General features: G+C 40.5%; 1 long non-coding RNA gene across 1 annotated transcript; it reads left to right on the top strand.

The window, feature by feature from the left end:
* Positions 1-11,541: 11,541 nt before the first annotated feature.
* Positions 11,542-13,610, top strand: LOC127617837 (uncharacterized). The gene is made up of 3 exons (XR_007967383.1): positions 11,542-11,694; positions 13,082-13,150; positions 13,496-13,610. It is a non-coding gene; the product is annotated as an uncharacterized LOC127617837 (long non-coding RNA).
* Positions 13,611-15,494: the final 1,884 nt, after the last annotated feature.

Genomic DNA, 15,494 nt, shown 5'->3' on the forward strand with positions numbered 1-15,494 from the left:
CAGAACCTTGATATGCTTCTTACAGAGCCACTCCTTGGTTATCCTGGCTGTGTGCTTCAGGTCATTGTCATGTTGGAAGACCCAGCCTCGACCCATCTACAATGCTCTAACTGAGGGAAGGAGGTTGTTCCCCAAAATCTCGCAATACATGGCCCCGGTCATCCTCTCCTTAATACAGTGCAGTCGCCCTGTCCCATGTGCAGAAAAATACCCCCAAAGCATGATGCTACCACCCCCATGCTTCACAGTAGGGATGGTGTTCTTGGGATGGTACTCATCATTCTTCTTCCTCAAAACAGGGTTAGTGGAATTATGACCAAAAAGTTATATTTTGGTCTCATCTGACCACATGACTTTCTCCCATGACTCCTCTGGATCATCCAAATGGTCATTGGCAAACTTAAGACGGGCCTTGACATGTGCTGGTTTAAGCAGGGGAACCTTCCGTGCCATGCATGATTTCAAACCATGGCGTCTTAGTGTATTACCAACAGTAACCTTGGAAGCGGTGGTCCCAGCTCTTTTCAGGTCATTGACCAGCTCCTCCCGTGTAGTTCTGGGCTGATTTCTCACCTTTCTTAGGATCATTGAGACCCCACGAGGTGAGATCTTGCATGGAGCCCCAGTCCGAGGGAGATTGACAGTCATGTTTAGCTTCTTCCATTTTCTAATGATTGCTCCAAAAGTGGACCTTTTTTCACCAAGCTGCTTGGCAATTTCCCTGTAGCTCTTTCCAGCCTTTTGGAGGTGTACAATTTTGTCTCTAGTGTCTTTGGACAGCTCTTTGGTCTTGGCCATGTTAGTAGTTGGATTCTTACTGATTGTATGGGGTGGACAGGTGTCTTTATGCAGCTAATGACCTCAAACAGGTGCATCTAATTTAGGATAATAAATGGAGTGGAGGTGGACATTTTAAAGGCAGACTAACAGGTCTTAGAGGGTCAGAATTCTAGCTGATAGACAGGTGTTCAAATACTTATTTGCAGCTGTATCATACAAATAAATAGTTAAAAAATCATATATTGTGATTTCTGGATTTTTTTTTTTAGATTATATCTCTCACAGTGGACATGCACCTACGATGACAATTTCAGACCCCTCCATGATTTCCAAGTGGGAGAACTTGCAAAATAGCAGGGTGTTCAAATACTTATTTTCCTCACTGTAAGTAATTAAATAATAATTGTAATAATAACCCCAGTGAGCAAGCCGAATGTAACTGTGGCAAGGAACACAAAACTCCAGAAGATGTTGATTAATGGTGGAAAAAAAAACTCTGGATAACATCATGAATATAAAGCTAATATTACTTATCTATAGTGCAAGTCGTGGTTTAAAATTATTACATTAAGTAAGTGTTAAGGGTCAGTGTTTAAACTAAGATTTTGTATGAACTGTAAGATTAATGACTAATGTCTTTGAAGTCCATCTTGGATTAACTGCAGAAGTTCACATTGATGCAATTGTCCTTATTATTTGGCTGATGAAGGGTTTTGTTGGCAATGAATTGATAGTCTATGTAATCCATTTCAAGTGTGTAGTCCCATCATTAGACCGAGGTGATGCTGGCAGAGATCAGTTAGGTGCATCGCAGTTCAAACTGGCCGGTAATTTCGGTGAGGTCTATCCTAAGGTTCAGGCACTGGCATATGATGTATGCCATGACTTATGGTTGATGTTGGCATCAGTTCATCCTCTGAAGTCCATCGTAATAGACTGAATCGATGTTTGGCTGGCACTGGCTGCTATTAGTCATCATCACACAGCAACACGTAGCAGTGAAGTCCAACATGAAGCAGGAATGAAGCTGGATCCAGCTGGTTCTGGTGACCTCAGGATAGGAGTACAGAGTAGCTAAACTAAACTAAAGCAGTGAGTTGAAGGATAAAATTGAACAACATATTTATGCTGTCTTCTAAGAGCCCTTCTTTTGGCCCTATCCTTTGCAGACAATTGCTGCCTATGTAAAGCATTCTAATCAGTCACTAAATCATCACTAATCAGTCATTTTTTTATAAACTTCCATTTCAGTTAGGATGTTGCTTTAGAAGGTACTGTGTAGGCAGTAAACATAATGTTCCAAGTGCTAAATGAATATAACTCAAGTGATTGTTTACAGATAGATAATGATCATGTTGAAATTTATAATCAAAATTTCCTTTTCACTCCTTCTACATTGTAATTGGTTCTGAAATATCCCTTACAGATAAGACATTTTTATGCATTTTAATTAAAAGATCAGGCTTTAATTGTGATTTTGAATTTCATTTACTTGTTTTTTTTTGTTGTGCATGCAATCATTTCTCTACACAGTAAAAAGTCAAGCAAATAAAACATTTTGGATTGTCTATTTGCACCCTGGTGTAAATAGCATCTGCCACACAGTGCAGCTATTTGCACCCCAATAGTCTGGTGGTACCACAGAAATATACAACAAACTACACATTGGATGTCGCTGCAGTAGAATGGGGTGGAGAGGTGGTGTGTGAATGTATAATGTTGTCCTAGTGACCGCAGTTCAAATCTGCCTTTTGTTGCACTCCTTTTCCCATCTGATTTCCTGTATCAACTTGGCAATATTTAATTTAATACTACTTAAAATAATAGATAAAAATGAATATAAATGTTGATTTAATAGCAATTAACCATGGTGTTAGTACAGTAATATGGTGATAATATAGAAACCATGGTTACTTTTGTGGTTACTATAAATTTACAACAACATTCCATGGTGAAACCATGTTTACTGTAGTAAAACAAAGGTAGGGGTTAATGTAGTGTGTCTGTGGGACTCTAAATAAACACAATAAACAATGCAGTGATGCCCACACTGTATGTTTGTAAATATGGGTGCAAATATTATCTGACACTATTTGCACCAGGGTTGGGGTGCATGTAATATCTGCCACAATTTTCACTGGGATGTAAAAAACATATACCATTATTTGCACCAGGGAGCAAATAGCATCTGCCAGTACATTTCCTCAATATTTACATGTTAAAATGGTGTAATTTGATCAAGATCATTAAAGTATTTTTTCCATGTGAAGGTTTTGACAAATAAGTGATTAACACTCACGTGAGACTAGAAAAACGGTTTCATTCTTTATAAACATTCATAGTCCATCAATAATAAATAAACACATTGCAACTTCTCAGTACAAGAATGTGAATGAGATTTTAGAGCTGGGAAAGATGGGAATATTTTCAGTCAATAATGGCATTTTATGTTTCTTGCCCAAAGCTATTGTATGGCTTCAGAAGACTTTTATGGTGTTTTTAATACGTTTTTAGTTTTGTTTAGTTTTTTGGTCCTTTATGGAGCTTTACAGCTGTGTTTGTTGTATGCAAAGAACTCTTTGAAGATTTGTCAAAACAAATTTGTGTTCCATGGAAAAATTATGTCTAACAAGTTTTGGAACTACATGACCGTGAGTAATGAATTACTTTAATAGTTTGACTTAGTGTGTAGAAGTGTGAACAATTATGTGCTTTCTGTCACTTTAAAGGAAGTCCACACTAACAACTTTGCACTTCACACAATCATATCTCAGAATTAAGTTTTCACGCCTTCCACCCTACAGGACGAACAGCTGCTCTATATAGATGTGTGAAGATTCTCATCGTTTCTGATGGTTCAACCATTTCAGCAATGGTGCTTTTTGTTACATTTTTAAGTGTCTGCTGCTCTATTTTTAAACCCAACCTGGACTATCCAAATGTAATGCAAATGTAAACATGTCCACTCTCCCAAACCTGGCATGCAGTCAGTATTACTGTCAGTCCATATGATGATTTGAAAATACTTTTTGGTGACGTTACTTGCATCACCCTCAGTGGAGTGTAAAGTTAGACAGTGAATTGACCTAATGAGTTGGGTTAAGTGCATATGCAACAAAAGGACATTACTATCACATTAATGGAGGTGTTGTCATGTTCTATTAATTTGTTATTGAACAAACAAGGGTTATGGTTTCTTGGCCTCCTTAAGCTTTTAAGCTGTAAGTGCCTTACTGTAACCCAGATTTTTGTTTTGTTTTGTAAAGAAAACAAGTCAAAATACTCAATAATCAATATTGGGCTAGGAGGAAGAACATCCAGGGTTCATCCGTCGTGAACATGCATGGGAGAGAAGAGCACATGGCTTCACCTTCTTGGAAGGGAATGGCGCTATGCACAAGCGGTACACCCAGCCAGCTGTCTCTGTAATGAAACTTACTTACCTGTTCGCACCTGAAAGAACACGAGATGAGACTGGCTAAACCCGGAGATAGTAAAACCTTGCAAAGGTATTGGGTGTTGCCCAGCCCGCTGACCTACATATGTCTGCTAGAGAGGTCCCGTTGGCCAGTGACCACGTGGATGCCACATCTCTCGTTGAGTGTGCTCGAACCGCCCAATGAGGGTGGCCACTGACTGGACCTGTTGGGCCAACACTATGACGTCTCACGATCCAGTGGGCAAGCCTCTGTTTGAAGACAGCATTCCCTTTCCGCTGTCCACCAAAGCAGACAAAGAGCTACTCAGAGCATCTAAAGCTCTGCATGCGATCCAAATAGATGTGTAAAGCACACACCAGACACAGAAATGATAAGGCTGGGTCTGCCTCCACCAGGGGCGGCACTTGTAGGCTCACCACTTGATCCCTGAAGGGGGTTGTGGGAACCTTGGTCACATAGCCCGGTCAGGGTCTCATGATCTTGTGAGAGTCTTCTGGACCGAACTCTAGGCACTCTTTGCTGACAGAGAACGCTTGCAGGTCCCCGACCCTCTTGATAGAAGTGAGCGCAGTCAGGAGGGCAGTCTTCAGAGAGACTGACTCGAGGGCCTCTAAGGGGGCTCTAAGTAGGCCAGAGAGGACCACGGAGAGGTCCCATGAGGGAAAGAGGAATGGTCTAGGAGGGTTCAGCCTCCTGGCGCCTCTCAGGAACCTGAAGATAAGGTTGTGCTTACCGAGGGCCTTACCTTGAACCACATCGTGGTGCGCTGCTGTAGCAGCTACATAAACCATGATAGTGGAGGGGTACAGCTGCCCATACAACTTCTCTTGCAGGAAGGAAAGCACTGACCCGACTGCACAGCTCTGGGGGTCTTCACTTGTAGAAGGGGCTCTGGCTTGAGTGATCGTGATAACCACAGCAGGCTGTAGACTATCCAGGGACCAGACATGGAGATTCCAGAGAGTGCCCTGTCACTGAGAAAAAAGGACTTCCCGAATTCACCAGGGAGGGGTGTGAGGTCCGGGAACTAGGTCTGAGTGGGCCAGTACAGAGCCACAAGGGTGACCTGCTCCTCATCCTCCCTGACCTTGCACAGAACCGTTCATATTTGCGCAGCCCTTGGGGCCAGCTGTGTGCCAGCATGTCTGTGCCAAGGGGAGCTCCTGTCAAGGCATACCAGAGTGGGAAGTGGGAGAATTCCTGGGAGGCGAACAGGTCTACCTGTGCCTTGCCGAATCGACTCCAAATCAGCTGGGCCGCCTGAGGTTGGAGTCTCCACTTTCCCCTGAGCGTTACCTGCCGTGACAGAGCATCTGCTGTAATATTGAGGTTGCCCGTGATGTGAGTGGCGTGCAGCGACCTGACTCCAAAGGAGGAGATGACAGGCAAGTTGTGACTTGAGACGGTAGCGTAAACAAACTTGGCCACCAAAGCAGGTGAGGTCCTGTCCAGGAACCAGCAGCTACATGCCCATTGCACACGGTGCCCCAGCCGGTCTTGGAGGCATCCATCATAACCACGATATGACTTGCTGTATTGGGACTCCTGCCTGCAGGAGTGCAAGGTCTGTCCAAGGGCTGAAAAGGCAGCGAGCAGTGGGCGTTAAAGCCATGCGAAGTGTGCCGCGGTGCCATGCGTGCCTTGGGACTCGGGTCTGGAGCCAGTGCTGTAGCGGTCTCATATGCATCAACCCGAGTGGCGTGACCACTGCTGAGGATGCCATATGTCCCAGGAGCCTCTGAAAGTACTTCAGTGGGACCGACATTTGCCACCTGGATAAGTTCAGGCAATTCAACACCTACTGCGCTCGCTCGTTCGTGAGGCGCGCTATCATTCACACCAAGTCTAACTCAATGCTGAGAATCGAGATGCTCTAAATCGGGGAGAACTTGCTCTTTTCCCAGTTGACCCGAAGCCCTAAATGGCTGAGGTGCATGAGCACCAGGTCCCTGTGTGCACAAAGTAACTCTCGAGAGTGTGCTAGTATCAGCCAGTCGTCAAGGTAGTTCAGTATGCCCACTTCCCTTAGCGGGGCAAGGGCAGCCTCCGCAACATTCGTGAAGACGTGCGGGGACAGGGACAAGCCAAAGGGGAGGACCTTGTACTGATACGCCTGACCATCAAACGTGAACCATAGGAAGGATCTGTGTCGAGGTAAAATCGAGATGTGAAAGTACGTGTCGCTAACCAATCTTGATGATGGATGCATGACAAAATGTGCTTCTGTGACAGCATCTTGAATGGGAATCTGTGCAAAGCCCGATTCAGGTCTCACAGGTCCAGGATTGGGTGCTGCCCACCACCCTTCTTGGGAACAATGAGATGGGAACCCATCTCCACGTGCAGGACTGCGATCTCCGTGCGCATAACGGCGGCGCTCTCGTTCTTCACCGATGTGAAGAGAATGCTGTGGAACTGTGGCAGGCTCCTGGCAAATTTAATCGCATAGCCGAGTCGGACGGTTCTGGCCAGCCAGCACGATGGGTTGGGAAGTGATAACCATGCGTCCAAACACCAGGCAAGGGGCGCTAAGGGAAGTATCGCATCCGACGTTCCTGAGGGTGGGGCCTCGCAGTGGGGGTAAGCAGGGAGAGCCACGTCGGGGAACGGGGCTCCGACCCAAGGCAGGAGTGCTGAGGAGACCCTCCAAGCACTTACCTTGCTTCATGCATCCGGCACAAGGCGGGTCAGCGACTGAGGAGGAGGAACTCTCGGGGTGTCCTTGAAACTCGTCACCAGCGGCTGGCCGGGGATGTGGTTTGCGTGGTGCAGCAGGGCATGAGAAGGCGGGGGGCCGTGTTCGTGATGCCGAGGCTGTAATGACCAGGTGTTCAGTGGCCGCGGGGGCGGCGACTGAGAATGCCGGCGATCTAACCTGAGGAGAGAGGAAACTGCTCTTCATGCACTTCCGGGGAACAATGGCCGTGAGAGACCACTGGAAAGCGCCATAGATCCAATAGCAACGCTCTGAGAGGGAAGGTGAATGAGTGAGCAGATGACTTCAGCTTGCTGTAGTGTGACCGCTCGGCTCTGAAGAGAAAATCTCAATGAACTTGCCTGCTGGCCTCCCTTTTATATCCGCATGTCGGGGGGAGTGGCATGCAAAGTCAACTAGTCAATTCTCATTGGCCTTTTCTCAAAGATCTGAAGGTGTTTCGGGCTCTAACAACTCTGACAACTAGTGTCACTCTGGCGACACAACATAGAGTGAGTGACAGAAGGGGAAGTAGAGTTTAGGGCCCTAAGTATAAGAAGGAAATTCTACTGACACCAAAGTTCATAATACATTAACAATCCTACAAAAATTGTTCCTCAGTGGAGCGGCAAACATTATTGCAACATTAAAAGAAGTATGATAAAAGATGTCAATGTTTAAATGACTTCTGGTCACTTGCTGTCTCTGAAATTTTGTTGTATCATTAAAATTATTATTATTATAAAATTTGATTCTGAAAACGATCATCATTATTTACTACGGCTGTGGGAAGAAGGCATCTCTTGATTAAAAAATATAAAAAATGTTTGACATAAATCAAGAGTTTATATATTTCCAAAAGCTGCTTTGGTTTCTCATGGAAACCAATTCCTGGGTCAGGGGGGAGCCCTTTGGTACCTGCATCCATATGAAAGCCATTAGAAGTGTTCTGACCTCTCTCTTCCCAGCCTCTGTGAGAAGAGAGAACAAGCGGGCTGAAACCAGTTTGCTTCGGGAGCCCATGAGCACACGACTATTTTTTAACTGCACCAGAGAAAAACACACTGGACTTGGGATGGGAAAGAGAGACTGGGTCCAAAATCATGATTCCCACACAGAGACCGTGAAACAGAGACTACAGGGACCAAAAACTAATGATTCTTCTCACAGAGAGAGAGAGAGAGAGAGAGAGAGAGAGAGAGAGAGAGAACTGAGAACTCCTATATTTAAGAGGAGAGAATAGATGACGAAGTTGTGGTTACTGTAGCACATAAACATACAAACTAGCTAAGAAAAATATTATAACAAAACAGAAGTGCTGGGAAAGCAAAATAAATAAATACATACATAAATAAAAACAGTGACATGTACAAACAACATTTCATCAAATAAAATAAAATACAAATAAATGAAAAGTAGAGGTAGAAAAAGTAGAAAATAAATTAATTTGTGGAAATAGACATTAAGAGATTCTTTCTGGGCATATTTTTTATTCAGATGAAGACAATTCTTTAAATGCATGTAGAGTCTTGCAAAAAAACATTTATGACAAAGCTGATACTTAAAAAAACATGATTAGGACACTCCATTAAAGGGGTAGTTCACCCAAAAATACAAATTCTCTCATGATTTACTTACCTCTAAGCCATCCCAGATATGTATGTCTTTAATTCTTCAGTAGAACCGAAGTGAAGATTTTTACAAGCAGATTTCAGCTCACTTTGTTCATATAATGCATGTAAATGGGTGCCATCGGGCTGCTGGCTGTTTAACGGTCCAAAAGGCATATTTAGGCTGCATAAGAGTAATCCACACGACTCCAGTCAATCATTTAAAGTCTTCTAAAGCAAGTCGATAGGTTTGTGTAAAAAATAAATCGATAATTAAAACTTTATTAACTTTATTAACCTTTGGATCATTAAACCGCCAGCAACCTGATGGCACCCATTCACATCTGGGATGGCTTAAATGTAAGTAATTCATGAGAGAAATTTCATTTTTGGGTGAACTAACCCTTTAAGTCTTTTTAGATATGCAATTTTCACCTTGGAAACCAACCTAAACAATACATATTCATATGTAATTATATTATATTTATACTGTATGATATTTCACAATGTCTTGAACAAATGCATTGTGTCTGGCTGAAGATCACTGATTCATCTGCTTCTTTGACAGGAAAACATTACTGTAATACAACTATTAATGTACACGTCTAGAAGCAAAGGCCTTTTAAAAGGATGCTCAGTTCCCATAATGCATCATGAGAACTCACACAGGCTGCGTTTTCTCCCATAAAAGTGACATGCAATCAAACTTAAGCAAGAATAGATATTGTTTCCTGCAGAACCCGGGAAATCAGGAGGAGGTACACAGAGGGCTTGAGACAATATCTTATAAGAGATCTTGGCTCATTAGTTGATTTAAGGAGAAACAGAGATTGGGGGGTTAAACCCTCTCACACCCCTCATCTCCCCAAAGACACAGTTCACAAGAACAGCAGTCCTCATGAACGACAAATCTGGGAAACGATCTCCTCTTGTTATGAGGCTTTTATTTGTTTCCTTCTAAGCACGGACATAAAAGACAGACAGACAGAAAAAATACATAGATAGACAGACAGACAGACAGACAGACAGACAGACAGACAGACAGATAGATAGATAGATAGATAGATAGATAGATAGATAGACAGACAGACAGACAGACAGACAGACAGACAGACAATTGTTTATAAAATGTTTGGCATTCTCAGAAATCTGACTCCATATCTTAACCCTGAGGCTGCAAGAGAGAGAAAGATGACAAGGGATCTCTTTTCAATCGCTCCATCCATCTGGCAGAATCCACATTTAGACATAATTACTAAGATGAAACGCACATCGTGATAGGAGAAACAAAGCTCACACTCGTTTTGGGCCTGGAAATAAAGAGTCATGTTGATGAGGGGGTTTTCCTCCACGATGACAGAGAGTTTGTAGATCACAAGGTATGTTTCAAATGTGTTAATGCTCCAGTTATTACCTCACCTATCCCACCGTGTGTGTGTGTGTGTGTGTGTGTGTGTGTGTGTGTGTGTGTGTGTGTGTGTGTGTGTGTGTGTGTGTGTGTGTGTGTGTGTAAAACCGATTGTTCCAGTACTAGATGCTAAAAATGGTCGATACAATGTTCCAGTTATATATTAATTAATACATTCTGCTGAAACCCAGTATATTTTAATTAATAGATTAAGCCAAATAAGCAAAATGGACAGATAATTTATCATTGCACAATACGCATTTAAGACAGACTAACAGAGGACAAATATGACAGAAGAACCAGTTGGGGAAGTACAGTGGGGTCCAAAGGTCTGAAGAGAAAGGAAAGAAAGAGAGCATTAAGAGTAAAAAGATTGTTATTATAGTTAAAGCAGTCCGGTTATGCTACTTAATGCCAGTGGCTTGGGCTAATGGAGCTATTAGACTAAAGCCCTTAAACCCCACAGAGAGAGAGAGAGAGAGAGAGAGAGAGAGAGAGATCAATGGTCTATTGTTCTATTTACAGCTGATTTTTTTGCCTGAATTCAGTTGGTTAATATGCGTTCAGTGCACTAAACTGACTATGTCTTAAGGAAACATTTCCAGGTCACATTTCACCCCAAAATAAATACATTTATAAATAAATAAAAAGTTGGAAATTACATTTTGCATGTAGTAAAAGATGCTTAAATTATACTAAGAGAGAGAGAGAGATAGAGAGAGAGACGTGGGTATCCCGAGAGGAGAGACTCTGCTCCCACTGCAATCTGGGAATAATGGAGACAGAGCTGCACTTCCTCACAGAATGACCAAAATATGAAATCATCAGAAACCACTATTATCCCAAAATTATCAAAAAAAATTCCCCAATTTAATAATTGCGGCCCAACTGAAAAATTCCCTTTTATTCTCGGCAAAAAAGCTAAATGTGCAAATATACCAGCAAGATTTGTAGCATCCTGAGGATCAACCAGAACTAATGAACATTCAATAAATGTATTATCAAAAATGTACCCCCCCCCCCCATAAATGTAGATAATATTTAATTCAGTTTATATAGTTCATTAGTTAAAGTTAACTTGAAACATAATTAATAATTTTTATTATCTGTTTTTCTTTAATGATTTTCAATGTTTTTCCTTTTATATTTGCATGATCAAATCCTAATTCAATTGTTCTAAACTATTTTATATGTTGTTTTTCAAAAGCTTTGGCAATACAAAATGTACTTTTGTCATGCCAATAAAGCAAATTGAATTGAGAGAGAGAGAGAGAGAGAGAGAGAGATGAAAGGCAGTTTTACCACTTCAAAGAACTATTTCCTTCAGTCAATGCCATCAGAGAACCTGCAAATCCACTTAAACACACACACACACACACACACACACACACACTTTCCATGTTTTAATATCTCTGTTATAATAAGACAGTATGTATAGTATTTCAATATGATCAATAATGTATGAAGAATAATGTTTGAAGTTATTTTTACAAGTCCACATCAGCTGCTTTTACATTATAATGTTTTTGCAAATAATTACACCTGCATGTACCAGCTTCCTTAACACACAAAAGCATTACTGTAACACTTTAATAGTTCAATGTGAATGTAGCGCCCCTTAGTGATTGATGATCATTACTGCCACTTACTGAGAGTAAGCGTAAGAGGATGTTTAGTGCAATCAACAGTGGGGTGGGCGGAGCTACCATGCAAATAGCCACCAGATCGACAGAGATTGACTAGCCAAACGAACTCATGGTGGTAAGTAGGCTATGGGTAAGTTTATCACACGTGCCAAAAACGAGTTGTAGCAAGAACAGTATCGTCATCTACCCCTATAAAGTGTAAAACACAAAAACGTGACGGAAGCTATCTTAAGCTTAAGTGAATTGTGGCCGGTGTACTATATACCACTTGTTCTCTGCTCTCGGTTTGGACGACGGTGATAACTGAATATCCTTGGTTGTTTGATGCCGCCGTAAAATGACTTCTTCCATTTGCCTCAACTTATCAGTGAGAGTCTGGGTTTTCAAAATTGACAGCCTTGAAAACAAAGTACTGAAATCGCCTTCAGGTGGAGGATGACATCAGGCTTGCGCTTTCCAACATTCACCCGCGTATTGCGCTTCTTTGTAAAACGGAGCATGCGCAGTTGTACACTGATTAATTTCACAATGTCATGGCTAGTGAGATCAACATTTTGAAGCTCCAAAAATCACATACGTCAGCATAAAATAAATCCATAAGACTCCAGTGGTTAAATCAATGTCTTCAGAAGCTGTATCATAAGTGTGGGTGACAAACAAATCAACATTTAAGTAATCTTCTTTTTACTATAAATTCTCCTACCTGCTTAGCCAATCTCCACTTTAACTTTCACTTTCACATTCTTCATCTTCTGGACTACTATGGCGGTTGGCATTCAACAAAAGGTGCATTACAGCCACCAGCTGGTAAGGAGTGTGGGTCGTGATCAACAAATCTTTTCTTAGTGGGTGTGAACTAAACTATATTCTTTTGCTTAACTCTGTCGCTTTCAAATACTGGATTAAAAATGAAAAATATTCATCCCTTTAATTTTTTACCCATATGCTTGTAATTTTCTTAAGGTTGGAAATCAACTTGGTTATTTCATTATGATATTTGGGACAGATTAAAGGGATGAAAAATATTCATCCCTTTAATTTTTTACCCATATGCTTGTAATTTTCTTAAGGTTGGAAATCAACTTGGTTATTTCATTATGATATTTGGGACAGATTGTCATTACATGCTCTTCTGTTTCTTTCTGACTACAAAATTCACATTTCCTGCATCATGATTCCTATTCTAAGCAATGTACTATTAAATGCTGAATGTCCAAACATAAGTCTTTGGACAAATTATGGTTCCTGCTCTTCTACTTCTCCCTGTTCCTGACCTATCCCTACATTCCTTTGAATGTTAAATTCTTCTATTTGTGTTTTTGGTGATGCACATTCGTCATGCATATTGCCCCCTACTGGGCAGGGTGAATAATTTCTAGCAAACAATTACTTAAATATTGATCTGTTTCTCAGAAGACTTGGGATATAGAGCAATAGTTGTATGGACTATTTTGATACTTTTATGGTGATTGTTTTTTTTGTTTGTTTTTTGGCCTCGACAGAATCACCATCCACTTTCCTTGAATGGAAAATAGAATCTCAGACAGAGCGTAATATGGTGTCGGAATAGGGTGAGTAAATGGGTGAACTATTTTATACCTTTAACTGTCACTGAACAGAAGAATTCTGCTTTGAGTTTTAAATCTCAATGCATCCTTTGGAACGACTGGGTTAAAGTGAAAATGACAGCAGCATTCCTGCTCACAATGACTCCAACTGTTTCTCCTGGATCTGTCTTTCTTTCTCTCTACTTCATGGGTGCACGTGCGCTATGAAAACAACAGTGCTTTAAATAGTTTGAGGTTTCTGTTGAAAGGGACATCTTCTGTCTCAGCCAAACTCTTGTTCTGTGAAGGTGCCTTAAACACACGGTCACTGGAAATGATATCTGACCCGCTTTCCTGAAACTACTGCAGGCTTCATGTCACTCCACTGGCTCATGATTGGAATGGAATGGAACAGATAAAGTCGCTGAAACACATTAGGGTATCTATGGGTTTGCAGAGCTGGAGAAATGTTCCTGCCCTCGAGACTTCCAAGAACAACAACATTGTGGCCTGGCAGAGGTGCCAGCTGCGGCATTTCCCTGGCCCGTGTGAACAGCTGCGTACAAGTACATTAGGGCCCCAGTTGGAGAATTAAAACGGTAAGCTATGTATTACAAGTCTATCCATCCATCCATCTTGTCTGTCTGTTTGTGAACTGCCTAGCAATCACTCGGAACACTTTAGCAACCACTGATCAATGCCGTAACAGCTGCCTTGCAACTACTCAAAAAACCTAGCAACCACTTATCAACTACCCAAGCATCTGCTTAGCAATACTCAAAAAGTTTAACAATCACTTATCAATGCCCAAGAAGCTCTATAGCACCATTCAAATCACCTTAGCAACCACTTATCAATGCCCAAGTAACTATAGTAACTGCCTATGTTTTCAAACTAAACCTATATTACATTCAAACTTGAAACTAGTCTTCAAACTCTTCTAAATGTCCATACAAGGCTTTCAAAATTTGTCTTGACAAACATTCCTATACAAGTCTAATTTTAAAATCATCTGCCCCTGTGCCATGTTTATTTCTTAACTCAGACCAAGATGTACAAACAGTATTTATAGGATGCAGATCAGTGATTCATAAGTGATTTCATGGCCCCCTGTGAGGGCACAGAGAAAAAACATGATCATCTATCTAAAATACAAGACTTGCATGAGAACTGCCCCCTTATATCGAAAAACATAAACAATTGCTCATAGTAATCACATAATAAGGGAAGATCAGTCTGATCAAAAAGTTATTGATTGTTCTTTAAAATATAACACAAGACTCTTTAGAAATACACAAAACTGAAACATGTTCAGTAGAGATGTATTTGCATGCTGGTGGTGATGGTACCACACAGAGGCTGGACAGGCTCCAGAGGTCTCTCCCAGGTGAGCTGAGGTGCACGAATGGAGAGTCCTTGTGTAAGAAAGTAATCGGCTTCATGCAAGCGTTTAATGAGTGTTTCGACTAAGACTCCACGATCCATAGACATGCTGCAGCAAACCCCCAAACTCATAATCTCCTCCAACATAAACCTTTTATAATAGTAACGTATTACTGATAAATGTAGTGGTCTGATTTTTCACCTGTGTCCTCAGATGGTATAAAAGTAATTTATCACTGCTGTTTCTGGCACAGACTTATACTGTACATATATTGTACATATATACAGGATATATCATTTATTAAATTTTTAAAAAAATAAAAAAGTAAAACATCTTTTATTGTTTTCTTCATTTACATCATATATCATACAGCTCTCACAAAAGGATGTTTAGAAATGTTGCGTTTATTCAGGATTTGTCAATTTTTTTAATTATTTTAAAAGAACAAATAAAAACATAAACGCATGACACATTTCACGTTCTTTGTATATTTTGACAATTCCAGCATATTATATTAATTGACATTTAGATTAAATTACAGAGAGACACCTAACTATCATCATTTTATATGTGAAACTACATTTACAAACAAACAATCTAGATTTAGCAAATTAATGTAAAATTCAGAGAGAAATTTTAATGATCAATCAATATAACTAATGTACTATCGTACTTCTACGACTATGATAAAAATAATAATATAAAGAGTATATCTAAAGCACACTATAATATGTAATAATTTATTTAAAATAATTTATCATTATATAATAAATATATATTATAAAATAATATTTTAAAAATAATAATAATTATTATTATATTAATATTATATCTTTAATGAACAAAAAACAATCCAGATTTAGCAAATTAATGTAAAAAATCAGAGCGAAATACGAATGATCAATCAATATTATTAATGTACTATCGTACTTCTTCGTATTTGATAAAAATAATAATATAATGAATACATCTAAAGTATAATAT

Source organism: Xyrauchen texanus, chromosome 24, assembly GCF_025860055.1.
Source record: "Xyrauchen texanus isolate HMW12.3.18 chromosome 24, RBS_HiC_50CHRs, whole genome shotgun sequence".
Taxonomy (NCBI): domain Eukaryota; kingdom Metazoa; phylum Chordata; class Actinopteri; order Cypriniformes; family Catostomidae; genus Xyrauchen; species Xyrauchen texanus.